At 32.6% G+C, this 26234-nt stretch overlaps 1 pseudogene; it reads left to right on the forward strand.

Annotated features, from left to right (window-relative positions):
- Positions 1 to 7911: 7911 nt before the first annotated feature.
- LOC126727893 (receptor-like protein kinase At3g21340) lies at positions 7912 to 25900 on the forward strand (annotated as a pseudogene).
- The last annotated feature ends 334 nt before the right edge of the window (positions 25901 to 26234 follow it).

Below are 26234 nucleotides of genomic sequence, written 5' to 3' on the forward strand. Positions count from 1 at the left end.
CTGATCTGTCTTCCCCACACCAAATCCAAGCCTTCAAATCCCAACTTAGCCACAATGGTGAAGAAGTTCATGGAAAAGAAGCCGTCGTCTTCTTCGTCGAAGGTGGTGATTCCGTCGGATGTGATTGCAGAGGAATGAAATCGCCGTTTTTTCGACGAAGAGGATTCTTTCTGTTATCGGAAAGATTCGCCGGCTCCGGCAACGGCGATGGAGGCGGATCATCAAGAAGAACGAAATCACGCTACTCCACCTTGGTCAGATTAGCTGATCTCTCTCTCATCTCCACGCTACAATGGTATCACTCCCGTCGCCGTCATTTCCGCCCTTACCTTCCTCCAAATATTCGATCGCGTTTACAACCTTCTCCACGGTCTCTCTCTCTCTCTCTCTCTCTCTCTTAGTCTTTGTTTGCTTGCTCAGAAAATTTTGTGTTCTGATTTTACTTTTGGATTTTCTTTTAATGACTAAGGTGGAGCTAAGTTTCTGTTTGGTTGAGGAGATAATATATATATACACAGTAACAGACCAAAGGGTGGGAAAAAATACACGTGGAAGGGTGATAAAACTATTGGTTAGTTTTTAAGTTAAAATGTTTTGGATTTAAAAAATAAAATAAATGAGTTTCGGGTAGGGTATGGATATCCATGGATAATATATTCGGGTAAAATTCGGGTATGGATATTAATGGGTATTAATATTCGGGTATCCATGGGTAAACTTTTCGGGTAGGGTATGGGTATACCCGATCCATACCCTACCCATGGCCATCCCTAAACTTGCCTACATTCCAACAAATGTCAAAATCGTGTACAACTAACATTTTGGGGAGATCGATTATCGTGAGGAACGGCTTTGATTGTGGTCTACCTAGTTTGTTAGGACTTGGAAGTACTCAACAAAAGGACTTAGTGACCCAAACTTTGTCCCCCAATCTATTCATAAATCAACCTGCCGTTCTTAATACGAGGGCTTGACCAAAATCAAACTGTTATAGCATTGATCAAAGTTCCATGATTTCCATCCCAGCGTAGAAACTTTGATTTTCTTTTTATTATTTGAGAGTTATAGCACGAAGGAAAGATTTGAATTTTAAATGTTTTTGCTGAAAATACCAAAAAACACAAATTAAGCTACAAGGTTCTTCCCCTAAAAAAAGAAAAGAAAAAAGAAAGCTACAAGGTTCTTTGGTGATTCTTTTGAGGGTCTTTAATAGCTATAATAGCTCTATGAACACGCTTTTTTTCTTTTTTTCTTTTTTAATAAGGACAACTTACATTTCATTAATAAGAAATATGAGCACAGTTATGAAACATAAAATCTTTAATAATAATTATATACTTAGCAATACAATGAGATTCTCTAGAATTGATAGAGTAATGCAATCATGATTTCCAAAAAATACTCATTTTGAAATGATTTGATTAAATTTTGACCATGTCATTTAACAATTTTTTTTTTTTTTTTTGGAGAATACTATGTACTTTTAACACATACACATACGGAGAAAGGGGAGAAGGTTTTTTTTTTTAAAGAAACTTACAGTGGTGTATATCCAAAATGGCCTAACTCTTAGATACACAACACATGACGTCATCTAACATTTAAACAAACGTTACCTATCCAATTTTGGTACTTTTTTATTTTTTATTTTTTATTTAATTTTAGAATCCAAACCAATTTGCCAAGTTATTTAATGAAAAAAAATTACAATTTTGGTACTTATTTTAATTATTGATAATTGATAAATTTAATTTCCTCATTTCAAAGAGATGAATAAGCTTTTATTTAGAAACTCCATAATAGATTTATCATAAGAATTTTAGAAGATTCTAATCCTCTATTAATGAATTCTTAATTGGACATTTTGACATCACTTTTATGGGAAATGAAAAAAACTGTCAAAACTTTAATTACTTTTTTTTCTTTTTCCATAAAAACTTTCTTTAACTGGATTCTTAACTAATGCCCTAAGGGCACTCGTTAGCATGAGCCTATATATATATATATATATAGAGAGAGAGAGAGAGAGAGAGAGAGAGGTGGGCTCAAGTTACACCTGATGTAACTTCACAAGAGTTCTACATTTTGTAAATCATTGATTACTATTAGATCTAAGGGTCAAAAAACACTCATAGTAGTATCATTATTACTCCCTAGAAATTAGTGATTTAGGCATTAACTCATCTTATTAAAGGAATGAAAAAAAAAAAAAAAAAACCATAGCATTAACTCTTTTTTTTTTTTTTTCCGTCCATATCATCATCTTCTACCTTTTGTCTTTCTTTTTGCACTATACTTTTAGGCCTCCACCATTCATAAAATTCTTATAGTTGGGTCAGAAAGCAACCACAGAGCTTCTCTTTTGTTTATTCGTCTGGTGTTACTAGGTAATTTCATAGTTGAGGTTGAGGAGACCACATGTGCTCTAAAACTATTGCAGTGAAAAGCAGTGAAAATATATTTCTTAAATTTGGATTTCCATTACCACCATTAATAATAGTCTTGTATTTATAAAGGAGTTTTTAAGCGGATGGTGCATTTTCTGTTGAAGAAATTTCTTTGTGGAGTAACCATAAGAAGAACTTTCACATTAACTTTAAGAGAGAATCTTGACTAAAATATTTTGTTTACATATAGAGACGTTATATTCAGAATTCTTTCAACAATGAGCCTAGCAAGAAGAAAAGGATTTGAGAGTTATTTTCAGAATTTTTTCCAACAATGAGTCTAAGAAGAAGAAAAAACTTGAGATGTTATTTTCAGAATTATTCCAACCACCATTCATGATGGAGGCTTGAAAGTATAGTGCAAAAAGAAAGACAAGAGGAAGAAGAAGAAAATGACTTGAACCCATCTCATATATATATATATATATATGTATGTATGTATATATTGCTCTTTTCTTGTGATGATATCATTTATGATTTTTGAATTGTGTACTTAAGAATTTATGTATTATTTTTTATTGTTGAGTATTTTGTAATTTATTCTCTTGTAATGAAAGGAAGGTAAAAATAATATGATCATGGGTGCATTTGGCCCCATGATCGTGTGGACTAAATGCCTACTTTTAAAGAAAAACACAAAGTGACCTGTATTTGGCCCCACGACTTCTAACAAATTGCATTTTGCATTTTCAAATAGAAGCTACTACCAGTTTTTTTTTTGTTAAACCCCGTATTTTAAACAATGATCACATCTTCGCAACGCCTTTTTTTAGCTTGTAAATTCCTAAAATATTCTCCACTTATTGATAATACCATCAAATCTCTTATTTAATTATCAAAAAATTTTCTAGTTGAATTAGTTGAAACCCACTAATTAACCAAACCTACTCACAATATGTTTAGGGACAACCCATTTCTAACGCTAATTTGAATATAACCCGACCTAATCCAACCCGTTTACCAAGTCTAACTATTATACCGTGATCTCCCGCTCACACGTCACGCTTCAAGAAATGTCTTCAAGAAAGAAAATTGTTAGATCGCTAAAGGAATCGGCCTACTTGTGTGAGTTAGGGCCCACATGTGGGGGTATGTCTTATTGCACTACAACAAAATGTATTTTTAGTGACTAAAAAATTCATCACTAAAAGTCCAGTTTGGATCGGAGAGAGTGAGGGAAAGAGAGATCGGGTGAGTGGGAAGTGAAACAACAAAAAGAATGGGCTGAATGTGATATTAATATAAAACTTTTAGCGACGAATTGTATTTCGTCACTATAGGTTACCTTTAGCGACGAAACTAAGTTTGTCACTGATAATGATACGGATTCTTATCATTTTCTTTTTAGTGACGACTTATTTTCGTCACTATTTGTCACATTCAGCGACGAAGTGGGTTTCGTCACTAATAGTGTTCTTAGCAACACCTTTAGCGACGAAAATTTTTGTCGCAAAAAACTTAAACTTTTAGCGACGAAATAATTCGTCGCTATAGATGAATTTAGTTAGGTGCCCTTAGTTCAACACAACATATAGCGACAAAATCTAATTTTCATCACTAAATGTTACTAATTTTTTTTATATATAGTGACAAAATATAAATTTCGTCACTATATGGTACTTTTTGTGATGAAAAAAATTTTCCTCACTAAAATTCGTCATTGAAAATACATATTGTTGTAGTGTAATTGGACTGATGTGTACGATACTTTCTCCCAAAATTCACGGTACAAAAATCAATATTGAAAGTGTGCGAAAAAGGTAAATTTCGTGGATGATAATATGTGCATATCTCTCTCCTAAGAATATAAGCCGACAATTAATTGATGAAAAGTTGTTTGTTAGGAACACAAGTCAATGGGGTGCATTTGGCCCCGTAATTGTGCGGGCTAAAAGCCTGTTTCAAAGAAAAGCACAGAGTGACTTGTGTTTGGCCCTACAATTTCTAACAATTTGTGTTTTTTAAAATGCCAAAAAACTGCATTTTCAAATTGAAGGTACTACAAGACTTTTTTTTTTTTTTTTGGTAAATGTCGTATTTTAAACAATAATCACGTCTTCACAATGCCTTTTTTTAGCATGTAAATTCCTTAAATATCCTCTACTTATCGAGTCAATTTCGACAATATTACTTTGTAAACATTGCAGACAAGTATTAGCTTCTTGGCGCGAGCAATAGCAAACAGTTGGTGTTAGGATAGGGAACATCATAAAATATTAGCTTTTATTTATTTATTTATGCATGTGAAAAATACACATACACTCATAACCTATCAACCAAACCTACTTGCAATATGTATAGGGACAACCCATTTTTGACACTAATATAAATGGAACCCGACCCAATCCAACCCATTTACCAGGTCTCTATATACCTGGATTTCCCTCTCGCACGTCAGGCTTCAAGAAATGTCTTCATGAAAGAAAATTGTTAGGTTATTGAAGGACTATGAGGACAATCACTTTGAATGAAATGTCTTCATTAAATACTTTAGGAGTAATGCTCATTTTTCTCTCATCATACTCATAGTAAGTCTACTTAATTAAATTTATAAAAAAAAAAAAAAATTAATTAAATTCAATGTGATTGTCGAAAAAATGTGTGGTAGTTATGACATTGAATTGTAAATGTCACATTATATCGGATATATGAGATTGAGTATGTTCTTGATTTGAAAATCAATCTAGTAGATGTATCAAAAAAAAAAAAAAAAAAAAAAAAATCAATCTAGTAGACTAAGTCTTCGTGTGTGTGTGTTTCTCTCTCTCTCTCTCTCTCTTAATATGGCATTCTTTCTTTTCCCCTTAGTATTTGGGTGATGTGTTGTATGACTAGGCATGCATCATCTGCTCACTTAACACTTAACAATCAGGTTACTCACAAAGATGAACAAGAGAATCGTCTTGCAAAATATACTCAAAAGCAGAGGATCAAAATGAAACTTTCAAAATATAATTTTTCTGTAAAAAAAGATATGTTGCTGTGCATTTGTGGGGAAAAAAATTCTTTTAATTTTTTAATTTATTTATTTATGTACAAATTTTCAAATAAAGAAGTGTTACATTCACAACATTTTTTACAATACTTTCACAACAAATCATATGAGGTAAGTTGTTATTGATTTTAATTTGAATTTACAACTTAAATTATTTTTTTGCCCACTTATAACAATCAATAACAACCTGTCGTTTAAGATTTATTTTTTCTTAAAAAAAAAAAAAAAAACTCACCTTTTCCGATACAACTATGAAAAGTGAAAACTACACACATTGCGTCTGCCAACAGCTTATTACGGCCTTATCACTGTACTAATCTGGATCAGCGAGCCAATAGGGACTTAATGGTTTGCCAATGCAATAAAATCCAAATGTAAGCTCCATGAAATCAATTTGCAAGTTGCAATCTTGAATGACACTTTTTTTTTTCTTTTTTTTTCTTTTTTTAAGTTGCAACCATGAGACCGGAGACCTAGCCGATAACATGCAAATTAAGTCTACGTGCATCAACCAACCAAGCTAGCAACAGGTAAAATTTTCATATGTTCGATGTTAAAATCATTTTTTTTCAGGTGGATTTTGGGGCTCATAATTAGAAGGCTTTCCACACTTTTTAAATTTTTTTCGATATCCAATTGAAATTAATGAAACTTTAAAGGAACAAAATAGAAGTTTACCAAAACCAAAAAGTTTGGACATTATTGACTAGGATGAGTCCTATTGTCTCAGACGGTGGCTCTTCACATTTAGTTGCAGAAGTTGAAGTTGTTGTAGTGGTGAAAGCTTTGGAATTTTCTTTGGAAATAGGTACTATAGAGATTCTGAGGGAGACTCAAAGCATTTTTTTTTTTTTTTTTTGTGTGTGTGTGTGTGTAATGGTTCATTGTTCACAATCTTATTTTGACTCTCAACTCCAAGCACTTAAAATATTTTAAAAGTAAATTAAAATGATGTGCTCTCTCATGACTTAACCAAAATGTCAAATAAATTCACATTTTTACACTATCCTTAGGATATATATATATATATATATATTTTCTTTTGTGTGTGTGTGTGGGGGGGGGGGGGGGGGGGGGGAGGGGTGTTGGTGGGGGAATCCACTATGCTTAGGAGATTAAGCCATGACAGCTCATTTTTCCTTTTACACTTTGCTTTTAATTTTGGTAGGTAAAAAATGTAATATTTTTGTTACTATTAGCACATTTATTAAGCTTGATATAGGGTTTATACATCTATCAATTTATAAAATACTTCTTTGCATGTTGAACATGTTAATAATTTTTTTACAAAATTATATAACATAACATAATATTTAGCATGTAAAATAAATTTGAGACTCAAACCTCTCCTTCTCATTTGTAGTCCCTACTAAACGTCAAATTTCAAACTTCTAACCACACACACTAGACCCAATGACCCAGTAAAGTTATATAAGGGCCCCCACAACAATTTCAACTTAAATGCGTAAATGTCGAGCTGAAAGCTACTCTCTGGGCCTGGGACCTAAAGTCAAGAATTGATGTTTGCTTCGTATGACTTTTATCCTACTCTTCAATAAATAAATAAATAAAATAAAATAGAAAAAGAAGAAGGCAAAACATTGTCCTATACTCTTCAAAAAGTTCCAAATCACGCTAAACCCCCAGCGTTTGGGATTTATCCTCAACATTGTGATATGGGAATCTTGAATTTAGGGCTAGGAATCTCCTGCCTTGGAACTTGGAACTTGGAAGTTCTATTTAAAATTGACCGATATACATAGTCCTCCACCAAGTAATCTAACACAAATAGACAGTTCGGCCAAAATAAAATAACACAAATAAATAATGATTTTTTAAGAGTCATGTTAACGGTACTCTTAGAGAAATTAATAATAATCTATATTAAAAAAAATTTAAAACTACTTTCATGAGAAAAAAATTAATTACTATATCATTTTTCCCATAAAATATTTTTAAAAATAGTTTTTAAATCAATGTTCTTAGGACATTTATTAATATTTTCTTTTTTTAATAATAAAAAAATAGATAGTCTTTTGAACAGCATTTTGTTAACTACAAAGGTTTTTATTTTTAAATAATAATAAAAAATACTATATATTAAGAGGAAAGTATCATGTAATGAATTCAAAATATTAAAACTCGTAGAATGAAATTATAAAACTTTAATGTATTTGCATGTATATTTTGTGATGTGGATATATTCAAATTTTTTTCTTAAATTTTTTATAATTTAAGTTTTTTTAATGCTCACCCTAAATAAATTTTTTAGAGCCACCACTAGAAATTAGAGAAATATATGGGTGGGGTCATCCTCTATCTCTTTCCTATGAATAAAAGTAGGCCATTAATTGACAATGACTAAAAGTCGTTTGTTTGTAACACAAGTAATCGATGTAGCTAAGAATTTGGGCCTTAAATAGTATACATCTTCCTCCTGAGTAGAGCATAATATGCCAATAAAGATCATCATGGATTACACCCTAGAATTAATTTTCATTCTAAAGGCATGGCGTGTGGTTGTTTTGGTGATTGGTATTCTTGGCAATTGGAAACTAGCTAAAGGAGACAATGAGCATGCTGGAAGAAAACTTGTTGATCATGTTCCAGGTATGTCATTCATCTTGAAGCCTCGTTCAGTCCAGTTCTCCATCTCTCTCTTGAGAACCTGCCTTTTAGACATGCTTGCTTGAACATATTCCTGTAAATACCCATAAATATTTTATTTTATTTTTGCTTCTAATAAAATGGCAAAAAGTATACACCCATGAGATTTTTTAAGATTTTTTTTTTCAAATTTTATAATTCAATAATAATAAATAAATAAAAATTACAAACTCTCTATCACACACTCACTTCATTGGAACCAGCCACAACAGAAAAATTGCACTCCCTCCATGTGCCTATCGACTTTTTATTTATTTTATAGCTCCCCTCCCTCTTTCCTTGAAAATATTGATTAAAAGTATGTGCCTACATACTACGTACAGTCTTGTTTTTGTCCATGGACCTCTGTAATACGTATTCAAGAAGAACATATATATATATATATATATATATATAAAAGTGTTGCTAGTTTCTTTTTGAATTTCAAACTCAAATTCTTCTTGACTTTTCCATATTGATTGGTGTGTTCTAAATTTATATATATATATATCTCTCTTCTTTGGCATTATATATCTAGGATTCATAAGCATTGATTGCGGGGCTACCGAAGATTACTTGGATAATGTCAGTGGTATATTCTACAAGTCAGATACAGGTTTTATAGATACTGGGGCAAATTCCAACATACCCCCCGAGAACTACGATCCAAATCCGGATATTGGGCGGCTAACAAGAAACCTGAGAAGCTTTCCACAAGGAAAAAAGAATTGTTACACTTTGAAACCTGAACAAGGCAAAAATAGTAATTATCTCATTAATTTTATCTTTTATTATGGAAATTATGACAGCAAGAATACAATTCCAAAGTTCGACGTGTATGTCGGGGTTAATTATATGTTCACATTCGATCACAATCTCGATCAGATATATAGAAATCCTGTGAAGGCTTTAGATGTGATTCATGTTCCCACGTCAGACATCATATCCGTATGTTTCATAAACACTGGGTCCTCTGCACAAGGCCCTTTATCCGTTTGACTTTGGAGCGTTAAAACGCGGCTGGCGAGAAGACCTTGGAACCATCACAGGTCAATACCTGCCCTTTATTAGGTAAATCAATTACAATTTTGTTCTTTGATTTTCTTTTTATTTAAAACGTCAAAGTACACAAACTATACCTGAGGTTTGGCTCAAAGCTAACTATATCGAAACTTTTAAAAATATTCAATTTGTTCTCTACCCACAAAAAGTCACTTAACACTATTTGAAAATTCTTTTGATCTTCATTCTTCCTTCTCTATCTTTGGTTTCTATTTATTTATTGTTGGCTAAAATACTCTATCGCAGAAAAAATTATACAGTCTTCACGGTGGCCAATGATACTTGTCCACCATTCTACTATAAAATTCTCACTTGTTTAAAATTCTTGAGTTAGTAGTTAGTGTCTATTTTAAATTTTTTTCTAACTTAGTAATTTAAAAAAGACAGAAATCTTTTAGTAGAATAGTGGACAAATAACGTAATTCATCTTTAAAATATTATAATTTCTCCCCTAATAGAGTGGTGGAGGTAGAGAATTTAGACAAGTTATATCACTTTAATATGCCTTAACCTATGCAATATAATATAAGAGAAATATTATAATAATAAAAATTATGAGAAAATATATATTAATGAATGACAAAGATAGAATATGTCCCAAATTTTTTACCATAAAATTCATAGCACTTTTTCTGAACAAAATAAAACTTATGCATTCACATACCCCTAAATCAAAAGCTGTACATGCAAAATGAAAATGAGTTGTAAGCCTAAAAGGAAATAAAAAGTTTTCTATCTATCAAAAAAAGTTTTTTTTTTTTTTTTTTAAGGAAATAAAAATAACTTTCTAAAGAGATTTACGTGCTTAAATATTTTCATAAACATATGCTCTAAATACTCCTAAAATGGATGGGTTATATTTGGCAAAAAAAACATTGAACATTACGAAAAAAAAAAGAAAAAGAAAAAAAGAGAGAGAGAGAGACAGTAATACTTTAAATGAGTGTTATTATAATATTTTTGAATATAGTCATTAGTACTTAGATCAGTATCAGTGCTTGCGGGGCGTGGGGGGGAAAGGGTAAGGATTTAAGTCTTCATGAGAGAGTTTCATATACATATACATTTAGATTAGGCTAGAATAGAATTCTTTTTTCTTTTTTTTTTTCTTTTTTTGAGAAACCAGACCTTAAGTCTGGGAAGAATAGAATTCTTATTTCAGAAAAAAAAAATTAAAATAAATAAATAAATAAAGAGAGTCATTAATACTTATTTTTTTTGAGAATCAGTCATTAATACTTATTATACGTTGTTAGAACATATGCCCTAAATACTCCTAAAATTAAAGAATTATATAAGGTAAAAAAGTAAATTTAGATGCACAAACTACTTGGGAGTCTAGGAGAAAAAGGATCGATATTATTGTATAAACTCATAATTCGGGGTGTTTCTCTGTTTCTTATATTTTACCCTGTATACGTTCACATTATGTCAAATTTGAACACTGTTTTTTAAAATGTCTTGTCTCTGAAATTTTAACGTGACAATCAACTTTTCCATGTCCTATCTAAGGTACAAGAATGATGTTTATGATCGCTTCTGGCGTCCTTATAGTCCTTATAGTGCGTTGTCAAACACAGTTCCGATCAATACCTCCGACATACAAAACAACAATGGTAGTAAATTGATGTGAATTGGGGAAGCTATACCTCAGAACCTATAACTCTTGACTACTTAAAGCCATTGTCCATATGTCTCAATCAAGCATTCGAAAGGGGGCAGCTTAATTTTGTTATTAATGCAACAACAGGGTCTGACCTTCCTCCCATCCTTAACGCGTTTGAGCTTTACAACGTAATTCCTCAGTTTCAACTACACAAACCAACCAACTCAAGAGATGGTATGCACCTTTATCTAATTATTCTCTTTCTTTTTTTCTTTTTAAAGTATTTAAAAGTTTGAGATTAGCATAAATTTATTCTGATTTGAGCTAAACAAAACAAAAGCTGAATGGAAACATTGAGGGATACATGAGCGAACAAATGATAGGCTTTTCATAAATGAGAATATTTAAAACTACTATAAAGTTTGTCATAAAGACAATCTAAAAAGTGTAATTTTATTTTTCTTTTTAGTATAAAAGAGAAGTCTTTAAACTCTCGTTGTATGACAATTTCTCCTATTGTGTTTTATACAATCTTTTTATGAAAGAATAATATCTGAATAAATTCATAATGTTGAGTCATTCCTTTCTCATAAAAAGTTCATATGTATTGAATTATTCCTTTCTCATAAAATATGATATTTTTTTTGTTAATATTTAAATAAAATGTACATATTATTGGCACAAAATTTGACATGTATGTTAAGAACATAATAGTTTGATCCATAAACTTATTTTTTATGCATAATTTTATACTACAAAAAATTAAAATTTAAGCATTTAATTGATGATATAATTTGTAGCTAAACTTGAAACAAAAATAGAATTATGGCAAAAATTGTAACACAAAAGTTATAGTAGTAGAAAACAAAAAAAGAAAAAGAAAAAGACATATTGTATAACAAATATTCTAATCCCTCCTTTCAAATTTTATCCTGAATGATAATAATTTATTAATCTTAAGTAATATTTCTTATAAACAACAGTTGCTGCTATCATGGACATCAAACAAACATTAAGGATCTCTAGAGAAGACTGGCAAGCCGACCCATGTGTCCCGATTGAATATTCATGGGGTGGTTTGACTTGCAGTTCAGATGATACTCCAATGATAATTTCACTGTGAGTGTATTTCCAACACGTGAAACCAATGTAAATTTTTTTTTTTTTTTTTTTTTTTTTTTTTTGGAGAAGAAAGACGTTGCATTTCAATTAAAAGCAGCCTGAAGTACAGTAGTGATATCTAGTGGAAGTTAAATTAATGTATTTATATTATATATTTTGAAACAAATATATTTATTTTCAACCAAAAAAAAAAACACAATTTGGAATCCATTAAAATAGGAAGAAAGTTTGGTCCCAAACCAATTTAGGGTCTGTTTGGGATCCGCTTATTTTCCTGAAACTGAAAACTTTTTACTAAAAGTGCTATAAATAAAGGTAAAAGTTAGTTGAAATAGTACATTAGGACCCATGAATAGTATCAAAAAGTACAGTAAAATCCATGAATAATAAGAAAAATAAGCTAAATAGTAAAATAAGTTAGTTTTTTAAGCCGGAGCCAAACACACACTTAGAGTCATCTTTCCCCAACTTATCATGTGGCAATTGAAAATACTGTTCATGTGAAATTTCGGTTACATGACTTTTTAATGAGTCATGTTACTCATTTAAATGGCTAAAAAGTAAATTGGGTCTAAGTTTGACTAAAATTCATTTTAGTCATCAAACTTCATTTTTGTTCAATTGAATCCTTTGAATTTCAAAATTATTTAATTCAAGTCTTTTAACCAATTCCGTTAAAAAATTTTGTTTAGTATGAAATTAACTAATGAAAAAAAATTTAAAAAAAAATTCTCACATTAAATATTTTTATTAATTATATATATATATATATATATTTATATATATATATATATATTTTTTTTTTTTTTCATATGTGAAAAATATTTTTTTAATGGCAGTTTTTTAAGGAATGTTTGAATTGAATAAACATGAAATTTTTTTGTTTGGGAACAGCTTATTTAGCTGAAACTGAAAACTTTTTACTGAAAGTACTATAGAAAAAACAAAAAAGTAGCTGAAATAATACAGCGGAACCCATAAATAGTACCAAAAAGTGTAATGGAACCCATGAATAGTAGCAAAAATAAACTAAATAGTAGCAAAGGTAAGCTAAATAGTTAAAAAAACTGGCTTTTTAGCCAATGCCAAATCCAACCTCAATTTAACAAAAGTAAAGTTAGAAGTTAAAGTACTGAAATAAACTTTAATCAAACTTAGATGATGTGATTTGTATTTTAGCCTATTTAATTAATACACACATATAGTCTTATAATTTGCTACTAATGGATTTAAAAAGAAAACTCCAAACCAATTTAAAGTCAAACTTTGTAATAAACGGAAATGCTTAGCAATGGTAATTAATGGAAGGACTTGAATTAAAGTTTTATATAACATCAGGGTATATATCTAAATTTTAAAATTTTAAGGGATAAAATTAAAATAATCCCAAACTTAAATGATATAATTTGCAAAATTTTATTTTTGGCAATGGCATCAACTCTTTCTTCTTTGATAAATTACATGCAGGAATTTGAGCTCAAGCAAACTGACAGGGGAGATACCAATTTCACTCTCTAACCTCACGGCGCTGTAGTACTTGTAAGTAAAAATTGGAATGGGAAATGTCGGAAAAACTAGTAGTTTTTTTTTTTTTTTTTTTTGAGAAACTAGTAGTTGATGTACTAAGTTTTTGGGTTCTAGTGATACCCTACATGTATATGAAATATGAATAGTCTTTAAGTGGATTCTTTCTAGGAATCTCTCTCCACCGCAATAAATGCGATTGATGTTGTGGAGGACAAAATATTAATGCTATGTGTAAGTCCTGCAATTAAACGTATCATTGTCGATTCTCAAAAAAAAAAAAAAAAAAAAAAAAAAAAAAACTAAAAACAAAAAACAAAAATGTATCGTTGTTGAGAATGTATCCTATAAAATGGTATCTCATAAGGCCACTTTCTCTCAACATACATTGAATTTACATATGTGTGATCCACAAATATGAAAGACATGTCTCTTAAGACCATCTTGCAACATACTTTTGGTTGAGGAGAAGCTGAGAAAGCTTTAAGCTTTAGCACTATAGTTAAATGTGAGGTTGTTGTCTAGGACAAAAGCAAATAGTTTAGCTTCACATCCAATGATATATTTACCCAAAATTATTGTTAAATGTTAAAATCTTTCTTTTTCTTTGGTCAATTACAGGGATCTATCATACAATGAATTGACTGGGAACGTACCAAAATTTTTAGCACAATTGCCAAATTTGAAGACCCTGTAAGTTATTGAGCTCTAAGCTTGATATTATAAAACTCAATTTAGTGGTAGGAAATGAAATTTTATTTTACAATATATTTGCAGTAATTTAAGTGGAAACCAGCTCAATGGTTTTGTTCCAGAGGATCTTATACAAAAGTCCAGGGATGGATCATTGGACTTTAGGTTAGTTTTTCATCCTACTTATATTATTTCATTTTTCTTTACTTTTTAGTTCGAATTTCAAGTTGTCCTGTCGCCCCTTCTCCACCCCCCCACCCCCATTTTTTTCCATGCAAAAACACTACAGAGGTTCTATGTTTATTTGTTTCATAAATCCAGTTTCATTTATATTTCCAATTTAATTCAATATATGAAAATATCACCGATCTTTCAAAAATATAATTACCATGGCATGTTTCGAATATGCAAGTTTTGGCAAAAAGCCAGATCTTTGTCTCTCAGTTCCATGTACGAAGGAGAAGAAGAAACCGAAAAGGGAGCTTATTGTTGCACTTGTTGCAACGTCGATGGTAGTTTTGGTCCTTTTGCTGTTGATTTTTTGTGCCCTGGCTATCTATAAAAGAAAAAGACGAGGTATGTCTTTCTTCTGTTTGGATCTATATATTTTTGTTTGGATAAAATATAAAGGATAGGAAATAGAGTGAATTCCCTATTTGGACATTACCATAATAAAATTCTACTCGTTGGGTTTGGGCCGGTAAGCCCTGGTTGAGATTGTTTATTAAAGATCCTGAAGCCCAATATAATATTTTTTTCCTAGGATAAACCAGAACCTCCTAAATTATAGAAACAAAAAATCACTGAAAAAATTTAACACCAGGATAGTGTCCAAAGAACACTTATTAGCTATACAAGTGTGAGGGAAATCTTATATTGAATATTAATGATAAAAGTAAGTGATTAATATATTATAATTCAGTAATGATATTTTAACTACTAAACTGAGTTTCTCAAAGGTTTTCTCTCCCCAACATATCTTATCAGAAACCAGGACAATATGCGGCAAAACATTACACAACCCTAATCAAGTGATATTTTCACTAACCCAAAAATCCACAATCTTATTATTTTATCTATTCCTAACTAGTAGGAGACTAGGAGTATGGTTCTTATTGTAAACACAGTAGAGATTTAACTAACCGTGGTTAAACATGTGATAAGTCAATAAAAACTACTAATTTTACATGGGTGATATCTATTTTGAAAAGGACAATGTACTAGAACCCCAATTTAAGAGAATCCTTTTGAATTAAAACTGGAAAAATCATAGATCACCTCGCCCATGTGATTGGGTATGAAAATTTCACCCATGTACCTTTCAATTTTATATTAAAAAATGTTCAAAAATTATTAGGCCATGCATGGCCTAATGGTATAAAAATGTTCAAAAGTTTAATTCAAAAATTTAAATAGTCTGTTTTTCAAAACCATGCAAAAATTCCTTTTTTGGGAGGTGTTACATATGATGTGATTTCCCTTACTGCAGAGAGAGCTTCAAGATCCAACTTCAAAATAAAGAATCGACAATATAACTACTCTAAGGTTGTGCGAATAACTGATAACTTTAAGACCATTATTGGAGAAGGAGGATTTGGAAAAGTATACCTGGGCATTCTAAAAGATGAAACTCAAGTCGCTGTTAAGTTACTTTCTGCATCATCAAAGCAAGGCTATAAGGAATTTCAAGCAGAGGTTAGATATATATAAGAGTGCAAAATTCTATTCATAATTATGTGAAATTTCATCTTGTATTAGAAGTTTGATAGCATGAAATATGCAAGTACAATATTTTCATTGAGCTAAAATGGAGAACCATTTATAAATGCAGGCACAACTCTTAATGATAGTTCACCATAAAAACTTGGTTTCTCTCGTTGGGTACTGTGATGAGGGTGAAAACAAAGCGCTTATTTATGAGTACATGGCCAATGGCAGCCTACAACAACATTTATCAGGTATAAATAATAACATTGTATTTAAGGTAATTCATTTATGACTCAATGTATGGTAACTTATCAAATTACAAAGTATATGGTTAAACTTAAGTACAATATCTTAGTGCAATACATTAAATTCTTCCATTAAAGTTAAATACATGGTTGCAGTGTCCATTAAAGTAAAATATAACCAAATATTTGAATTCAATTGGGAAAAAAAAAAGTATATTGTAAAACTTTAAGTACAATACCTTAGGTGCATTGCATTAAATTCTTCCATTAAAATTAAATACATGGTAAAGTCTCTAATATTTGAATAAGAGAGTTGAGGTTCAATCTTGCTTACACTGAAAACCAATTTTGATTTGATAATAAAGAGTTATTATTAGGAGCAGACGCCGTAGGTTGAAATTCTCTCTCTAAAAAAAAAATACATGTTTGCCTTGACCAATAAAGTACAATATAACAAAAAATTTGAATTCAATTGGAAACTTAATATATTGCATCTAAAATACTATAATTAAATTTTCGCAAAGCATATTAGTCTAGGGAAAGACTGTTCCACATTGCAAGTTCATTGGTGGTGTCCACCAATAAAGTATATCTAGCTAAACCCTGCAGATAGTGTCCACACTCCACATTAGACATTGCTTGCTCATTGTTGGGGATTTAACCAAAATCCCAACCTGTGAGAAACAAAACAAATAGAGAAAACACACGCCAAAGAAAACAATCACACGCACAAGACAATATTTACGTGGTTCGACAATTAGCCTACGTCCACAGAGTTGCAAGGATTTCACTATTATCAGGGAAAATACAATAGTGCACAAGAAAACTCTTAAGAAACCCAATTCCTAATTACACCCTAACACTCTCTCACAGAAAAAATAAGAATAGAAGCTGGCTGCCTCTCTTTTCTCTATTTTCTCTCATGCGGCTGCTCACTAGGTTAATTGGAATTTCTCTCCAATCACACGGCTGCACTAGAAATACAATATATATATATATATATATATTAAAGTCGGTTGAAAAGGTTCCTATTACAAATAGGATTCGGTCAAAGCAAGTTGGGCTTGTGGCAATTCAAGCCACACACGGGCCCACTTCAACAAATCTCCACCTTGGCTTGAATTGATCAAGCTACACTAGCAAACTCCTCCATCAGCTCCACCTTAGCCCTTAAGGGCTCACAAGCTGCAAACATTAGCCACAATCCTCCATAACACAATCCTTCATCCCTGCAACTCATCCTCCTATCCTCAAGCTAGAAGACCAATTGAAGCTGCGCACAACTTTAACTTCTCAATAGTGACACCCTTAGTCAACATGTCTGCCGGGTTCTTAGATCCACAAATCTTCTCAAGCATTACCAGCTTATCTTCAACAAGGTAACGGATAAAGTGGTATTTTGTCTGTATGTGCTTCGACTTTGAATGAAAAGCCGAATTTTTGGCAAGAAAGATTGCACTCTGGCTGTCACTGTGTAGAATGCCCATCTCCTGCTTCTTACCCAATTCATCTAAGAAACCATGTAGCCAAATCATCTCCTTTCCAGCTTCAGTTGCTGCAACATACTCAGCTTCTGTAGTAGACAAAGTGACAATCTTTTGTAGATTTGAAGCCCATGATATGGCTGTACCACCCAGAGTGAAAACAAACCCTGTAGTACTCTTTCTACTATCAATATCACCAGTAAAATCAGCATCTACATAACCCTGCAGTTTCAAACTTGCACCTATGAAGTAAAGACATGTATCTGATGAACCCTTCAAATATCTCAGAATCCACTTGACTGCCTCTCAATGCTGCTTTCCAGGCCTACTCATGAATCTGCTCACAACTCCCACTGCATGTGCAATGTCTGGTCTTGTACACACCATAGCATACATTAAGCTGCCAATAGCTGAGGCAAAGGGCACCTTGCTCATGTGGTCCCTTTCTTCTTTTGTCTTCGGTGACTGTTCTTTGCTTAGTTTGAAATGACTACCCAAGGGTGTGCTCACTGGTTTAGCTTCATTCATGTTGAACCTGCTGAGAACTTTCTTCACATACTCTGACTATGAAAGCTTCAATGTACCATTAGTCTTGTCTCTAATGATTCTCATACCAAGGATTTGCTTTGCAGTTCCCAAATCCTTCATTGCAAACTGTTTGGACAATTGCTTATTCAGATTATTAATCTCCTCAATGCTAGACCCTGCAATAAGCATATCATCCACATACAACAGTAATATGATATAAGAATTGTCAAAAGACTTAACATTGAAACAGTGATCAGCTTCACATCTCTTGAACCCAATTCTATGCATAAAACTGTCAAATTTCTTGTACCACTGTCTAGGAGCTTGTTTTAGGCCATACAAGCTCTTTTTCAGTTTGCAGACTAGATTCTCTTGTCCTTGAGCAATGAACCCTTCTGGCTGAATCATGTAAAGGTCTTCCTCCAAGTCACCATGAAGGAATGCCGTCTTCACATCTAATTGCTCAAGATGTAAGTTTTCTACAGCCACCATTCCTAGTACCAGTCTGATTGTTGACATCTTCACAACTGAAGAAAATATCTCTGTGTAGTCAATGTCCTCTTTCTGCTGGAATCCTTTAACAACTAATCTGGCCTTGTAACGTTTACTACCATCATGCTCATTCTTTATTCTGTATACCCACTTGTTGTGCAAAGCCTTCTTTCCTACTGGCAATTCAGTCAGTTCCCATGTCTGATTCCCTAACAAGGAATTCATCTCATCCTTCATGGCTAACTCCCACTTGCTTGAATTCTCATCTTGCAAGGTTTCATCATAACACTCTGGCTCACCACCATCAGTCAATAGGAGATAATTTAGAGTGGGTGAATAACGCTGTGGAGGTCTAATGTTCCTAGAAGATCTGCGGACTTCAGCTACAAATGTACTTAAATCTACCTATGAATTTACATTCTCCTTATCTTCTTCACCATTTTCTGGACAGTACCTTTAGTCAATTCATTTAAATTGACAAACTCAGATTTCTTCTAATCTATCTCTGTAACATCTGACATTACAGTCGACCTGTCCTTATACATAACCTGTTCATTAAATATCATATTTCTACTCCTGATGATTTTCCTGTTTTGTTCATCCCAAAACCTATAGCCAAATTTCTCATCACCATAGCCAATGAAAAAACATATTTTAGACTTTGCATCAAGTTTACTACGAGCATCAGAATCATTATGAACATAAGAAACACAACCAAAAACTTTTAAGTGTGAAAACTTTACCTCTTTACCTCTCCAAACCTCCTCAGGAAGTCTAAACTCCATGGGAACTAAAGGTCCTCAGTTTATCAGGTAAGCTGCAGTGCTAACAGCATCAGCCCAAAAAGTTTTTGGTAGTCCAGCATGCAACCTCATACTCCTAGCACGCTCATTGAGAGTTCTGTTCATGTGCTTAGCCACACCATTCTGCTATGGTGTCCTAGGAATGGTCTTCTCCATCCTAATTCCTTGTGCAGCACAATACTCACTAAACCCTCCATCTATGTACTCTCCTCCATTATCTGACCTCAAATATTTTACTTTCAAACATGTTTCTGTCTCAACCATGGCCTTCCACTTCTTAAAGGTTTCAAATACATTGGATTTATTTTTTAAAAAATAAACTCATACCTTTCTGCTTGAGTCATCAATGAAAGTGATGTAGTACCTTGAACCTCCAAGGGATGCAACCGGAGAAGGCCCCATAAATCAGTGTGTACTAACTCCAATTTTTTAGCCTTCGGTGTCCTGCCAGTTTTCAAGAAGCTCACTTTTTTTTGCTTTCTTAAGATGCAACTTTCACACATGTCAAAATCAATGGACTTTAATTCTGGTAGTTTTCCTTTTAATAGCAGCATCTTCATCCCTTTCTCACTCATGTGACCAAGTCTACGGTGCCATAGACTTGTATCAGTACTTGCATCAGCAACTGCAATTGTGTCTCTTGGACTTGAGGTCATGTACGAAGTACCAGTTTTCTTTCCACGAGCCAATACCCTAGCTCCCTTTGTAACCTTCCAAGTACCACCAACAAATAGTATTGCATGCCCTTCATCATCAAGTTGTCCAACAGAAATCAGATTCCTCCTTAGGTTAGGAATATGTCGAACCTTCTCTAGTAACCAAACAAATCCATTGGGCAACAATATCCGGACGTCTCCCATACCTACAACATCCAAGGCTGAACCATCAGCCAAATACACCTTACTAAAATCACCTGCAACATAATTCTGTATGATTTCTCGGTATGGAGTGGTATGAAACGAAGCTCCTGAATCCAAAACCCAATCATCAAGTGGACTGTCTACTGCAAGAAGTAATGCATCCTGTACCTCTTCTGTTACAGCATTAGCAGAATCATCTCCATTCTTCTTCTTAGGACTTTTGCATTGATTCCTAAAGTGACCTGTTTTCCCATAGTTCCAGCATTGTATTTGTTGGCCTGATCTAGATTTACTTCTGTTTCGATTAGAATTTTTGGATTTTGATCTGACCCGTTTGAATTTCTATCATTACCTCTGCCTCTTGTCTCAAGGTTTAGGGCAGAACTAGATCCTGAGGTTTCGCCTGCATCTCTTCAGCGAATCTCCTCAGCCAGAATTAAATCTCGTATATCATTGTACTTGAGCTTTTCTTTTCCTATAGAATTGCTTACTGCCATCCTCATTGCCTCCCAACTGTTTGGCAAAGAAGCCAAGACGATCAGAGCACGAATCTCATCATCAAAATCAATTTCTATAGATGACAATTGATTTGTGATAGTATTAAATTCATTCAGATGTTGTGCTACTAATGCATTCTATGCCATCTTCAGATTGAATAGTTTCTTCATCAAGTGCACCTTATTGTTTGCTGACGGCTTTTCATACATACCAGACAAAGCCTTCATCAGATCTGCTGTGGTCTTCTCCTTTACAACATTGTGTGCAACAGACCTAGACAGAGTTAACCTGATAACTCCTAGTACCTGTCTATCAAGAAGAGCCCATTCCTCAGCCTTCATAGCCTCAGGTTTTGTCCCCAAAAGAGGTAGATACAATTTCCACCCATAGAGATAATCTTCAATCTACATCCTCCAATACGCGAAGTCTGTGCCATCAAACTTTTCTATTCCAGACACCTTTCCTGCTTCCTTTGCCATTGCTCCCACTCAAACCTAACCCTAGGCTCTGATACCAGTTGTTGGGAATTTAACCAAAATCCCAACCTGTGAGAAACAAAACAAATAGAGAAAACACACGCCAAAGAAAACAATCACACGCACAAGACAATATTTACGTGGTTCGGCAATTAGCCTACGTCCACGGAGTTGCAGGGATTTCACTATTATCAGGGAAAATACAATAGTGCACAAGAACACTATCAAGAAACCCAATTCCCAATTACACCCTAGCACTCTCTCACAGAAAAAATAAGAATAGAAGCTGGTTGCCTCTCTTTTCTCTATTTTCTCTCATGCGGCTACTCACTAGGTTAATTGGAATTTCTCTCCAATCACACGGCTGCACTAGAAATACAATATATATATATATATATATATATTAAAGTCAGTTGAAAAAGGTTCCTATTACAAATAGGATTCGGTCAAAGCAAGTTGGGCTTGTGGCAATTCAAGCCACACACAGGCCCACTTCAACAGCTCATAACTTTAAAGACAATGACAACACCCAATAAAAATCTATTAAAGTCTTGTCTGCGGTGGTCGAGAGAATTAATTGTGGTGCAATGACAATACTCGGTTCTCCCGTGATGGAGAATTTGAGTATAAATCACCTAGTTGTAAGCAAATGAAAAAATAAATAAATAAGTCTTGTTTTTTGCAATGCACCAATGTTAAAACCTAATTCTCTCTCTTTTATTTTATTTTTTGAAAATTTTTTTTTTGTTTTGTTTTTTTGTGGAGGGGGGTGGTTAATTATAGTTAATATGGCGCAATTGCAATGTCCCCCTCTAATTGTTTGTAAATAATAAGCACTTTAGGATTTGCCAAATTCAATGCAAAAGTGAATTTTTTCAAAACATGTGACAAACAAAAATTTGAATTTTCCATTAAATTTAATAAAAACCTTAGAAAGAAGAAATTTTACAATGAATTTGACAGGAATCCTAATAGAAGGGGGAAATAGTTCTTAATACCAATTGTTAAAGTATGACACAATTCATTTTTAAGGATAAATTACATTTTACCACCCTAAACTATACCCCAGATTACATTTTGTATCCTAAACTTTTTGAATGCACATTTTGCACCCTAAACTGTGACCCTTATTACACTTTGCATCCTGACATTAAGTATGACATTATGTGAAATGACCTAATCTCCCCTCTTCTCAATCCCTTAAAAACTAAGAAGAAATTATACTTTACCACCCTAAACTATACTCTTGATTACACTTTGCACCCTAAACTTTATATTTTCATCCAAGTTAATGGCAAACTTAACGTTGGGGTGAAAAGTGTAACAAGAGTCATAGTTTAAGGTGCAAAACGTGCATTCAAAAAGTTTAGAGTTTAGAGTGTAATTTAGGGTATAGTTTAGGTTGGTAAAGTATAACTTCCCCCATTTTTAATGTATACGAGTCACTACAACTACACCATATTTAAAGGAAAAGTGCTATTTGCCCTCTTTTTGCAGGGGAGAAGTTTGAAAAGATTGAAATTCATCGAAGGACTAGTTGATACCCTGATTTGACATAAGACTAATTGATAGAATAAAGAAAAGAGGGAGTGGGATGCGGAATAAATAATGTAATAAAAGTGTAAATAAGCCTAAAGACGCAATATTCTTCATATATATTAAAAATGCTAGTATTGGTGCATATATTAAATATGGTGTTAATAATGGTCTAGGTAAAAGTTATTTTATTCCAATCACAACAAGCCAATTTAACCGTGAGAAATAAAGTTGTGAAAAAATGTTATGTTTTAATATTACTAAAAGCAAAAGGTTGAAAAAGAATAACAAAATGTGTTTTTTGATAGTTTTAGAATTATTATTTATATTCTAGTGTGATCGTAGAACCGAATTGTCTTCTATAACAATCTTTGCTGAAGAGATAATTTATACATTTTGGCTGCAGTGACCAATACAAATGTCTTTAATTGGAATCAGAGACTTCAGATTTTGGTGGGTGCAGCATACGGTTAGAAATAGATCAATCAAATCATTATTCCTTTTCAATATCTATTTCTTTGTTAGGAAAAGTTAATGGGTGCCTCATGGGAAAAGAAAGAAAAAATTGAGCTTTTAACAGCTTTTTATATTTCCCATGAAATTGGTATTAAAACTTTCATAAAATAGTCCATTAACAAATACCTTAAGGGCACCCATTAACCAAACCCTTCTTTGTTTGCATAGAAATTGCTCACTACTAAAGTTTCAGGGTTGGAGTATCTGCATAATGGTTGCAAGCCACCTATAATTCATAGAGATTTGAAGACATCCAACATCTTATTAAATGAAAACATGCAAGCAAAGATAGCTGATTTTGGGTTGTCTAGGGCTTTTGCAACTGAAAACGACTCTCATGTCTCCACTAATCCTGCTGGTACTCTCGGGTATCTCAATCTTGAGTAAGTTTCAAGAATTAATGAATTTTATGTACTTTTAGCCACAGTTAATTAGAATATATTTAGGAATTGTGCATATAGTTTCTAATAGACAACACAATAAGCCTCACTATATTGAAATTTGCCACTGCTTCCATGTCTTTTACCCTTAATGCAAAAACCGGGAAAAAAAAGGGTTAACTTTACCTTCCTCTCTAATTGTAATTTCTTCCTAAATTCAAAATTGAGCAATCTTTCCCCGAATTATTAGTAATAAACACTCCCTGCAATTAGGATTTTCGTCAAATTTTTTTTAAAAAAAGTCTAAACTTTTCAAAAGATCTATTTGAAAAGAAAAATTCTATTCTTTAACACTCAATTCCAAAATATTTGGATTGGTTATGAATTTGTAACTAATTAGAGTCAACCATTTGTATTCTTATTTTTTGTTCTTTCTTATCCAAAACCAATTTGTCAACTCCATAATTAACATGTCATTGTTTACTATCGTTATCAAGTATCAAAGTTATTTTAAGTTTTCTTCTCTCTTTGTATTCTCTTTGTTTGAATCAAATTCACTATATGTTGGTGCATTAATCGCTTTTCCACAAACATAACTAAACCAACTCAAGTAACTTTACCTCGATCTTTTAATTAATAGGAGCCACCCCTATCTTCAAACATATTTCTTCATTTTATATAAAAAATTATCTTGGATTTTCACTTATTTACTTTAAAATTCTCATTTCAACCATATTCATTTTATCAACACGTTGCTTTTGAAGGCACATTCAAAACCATATAGTTGGTCTTATACTGGTTATAAATAGTTTCTCTTTAACTTAATAGGTATTCTACAACCATGCAATATTTCTTATGCACTTTCCACTTTCTCCACCATGCTCTTATTCTATGACTTATATCTTCTTTGATTCCAATCATTATGAATTGTTGATCCAATATACCAAAAATATTCATTTTTTGGTATTTCTAGACCATCAAATTTTTCAACCTCTTCATCTTTATTTTTACCTTTACAAAATTTACACTCCATTTACGATGTTTTATTTCTTCTTAACCTAAATCTTCTAGAGTCCAAACCATTCTTCCAAATTTCCAACTTGGCATTGACTACACGTATAGTTTCATCTAATAAAACTATATTGCATGTGTTTCATGTTTTATCCTCCTCTATGCATTATTTACCTTGTCCATCAACATTCATCAAACAATCTTATAGTTTTTATCCTCCATTAATTTACACAGTCTATTTAATTTTTTTATGGCTTCCATTAAAAAAGGTTATGAAAATAACATTTTCATCTTTCTTTAATTTCCTCTTCCTTTATTAACTCTCTTTGATCTTCATCTCTATACACTTGGTACAATTCAAGTAAATTTTAAAGATGCTATTATGTATCTATCTTTCATCCCTAACTCACTATATAATTCATTGAAATCCTTAATTCTAGCATCTTGCCACAATTTTAGCTCCCTTATTCCCCTTTTTATAATCTATATAAGCAATATTGTCACTACAATTACATAGGCTTCTCTCTCTCTCTCTCTCTCTCTCTCTCTCTCTCTCTCTCTCTCTGTCCCTCCCTGTTGTTTGAACATCCTTATTTAACCACCAAGTCCCCTTAGTCTTTTTGTTATGAGAGAGTTTCAACCTATGGCGTCCGCTCCTAATAATAACTCTTTATCATCAAACCAAGACACCAATTAGTTTTTGGTGTAGGCGAGGATTGAAATCCAGATCTCTTATTCAACCATCAGAGACTTTACCAGCTGAGTTAATTGGAACCCACAAGCCCCCTTAGTTGGTAGTCAATATTGTTTTTTACATACAGATATCAAGCATCCGGAAACTTAAACAAAAAAAGTGATGTTTATAGTTTTGGTATCGTTTTATTTGAACTAATCACTGGTCACCCAACAATAATGAGAGGACGTGAAGAAAACACTCACGTACTTGATTGGGTTTATCCTATAATTAAAAGAGGGGATATTGAAAGCATAGTTGATCCAAGGTTACAAGGAGAATTCTACACCAATTCTGCCTGGAAAGCTGTGGAGATAGCTATGTCATGCATACCATCACCTGTAATCCAAAGGCTAGACATGAGTCAAGTGTTGGTAGAATTAAAGGAATGTTTGGATCTGGAGATAGCTCATGGAAGAAGCCAAACATTGGCAATTGAGGCCAATGAGACAACTTCAAGCATTCCATTCACAGTGGCCTCTATGGAGCTTCAATCAGATATTGTTGCCCTGACTAGGTAGTTATACTAAACAAAAGGTTTGTGGTAAGTAGTTCCATCTAAGCAAACATGACAAATTACATAATAATACATTTGTAATTTAGAACTTCTCATATACTTATTTCATGTTTCTCACTCCTTTTTAGTTAAGTTCAAATGATGTATTATAATGTACTTACATTGCATTTGATAGACATGTATATTGATGGATCATTTTTATGCTGAATGAATTTATATTGATGGATAATTTTTATGCTAAATGAATTTATCATTATAATCTTTATATGCAAAACATTTTTTTTCTTAATTATGCAAAATAATTAAAGTGACTAATCCACCGGCTCTATATAAGTGTGTGTGTGTGTGTGTGC

Source organism: Quercus robur, chromosome 5 (assembly GCF_932294415.1).
Source record: "Quercus robur chromosome 5, dhQueRobu3.1, whole genome shotgun sequence".
In the NCBI taxonomy this organism is placed as follows: domain Eukaryota; kingdom Viridiplantae; phylum Streptophyta; class Magnoliopsida; order Fagales; family Fagaceae; genus Quercus; species Quercus robur.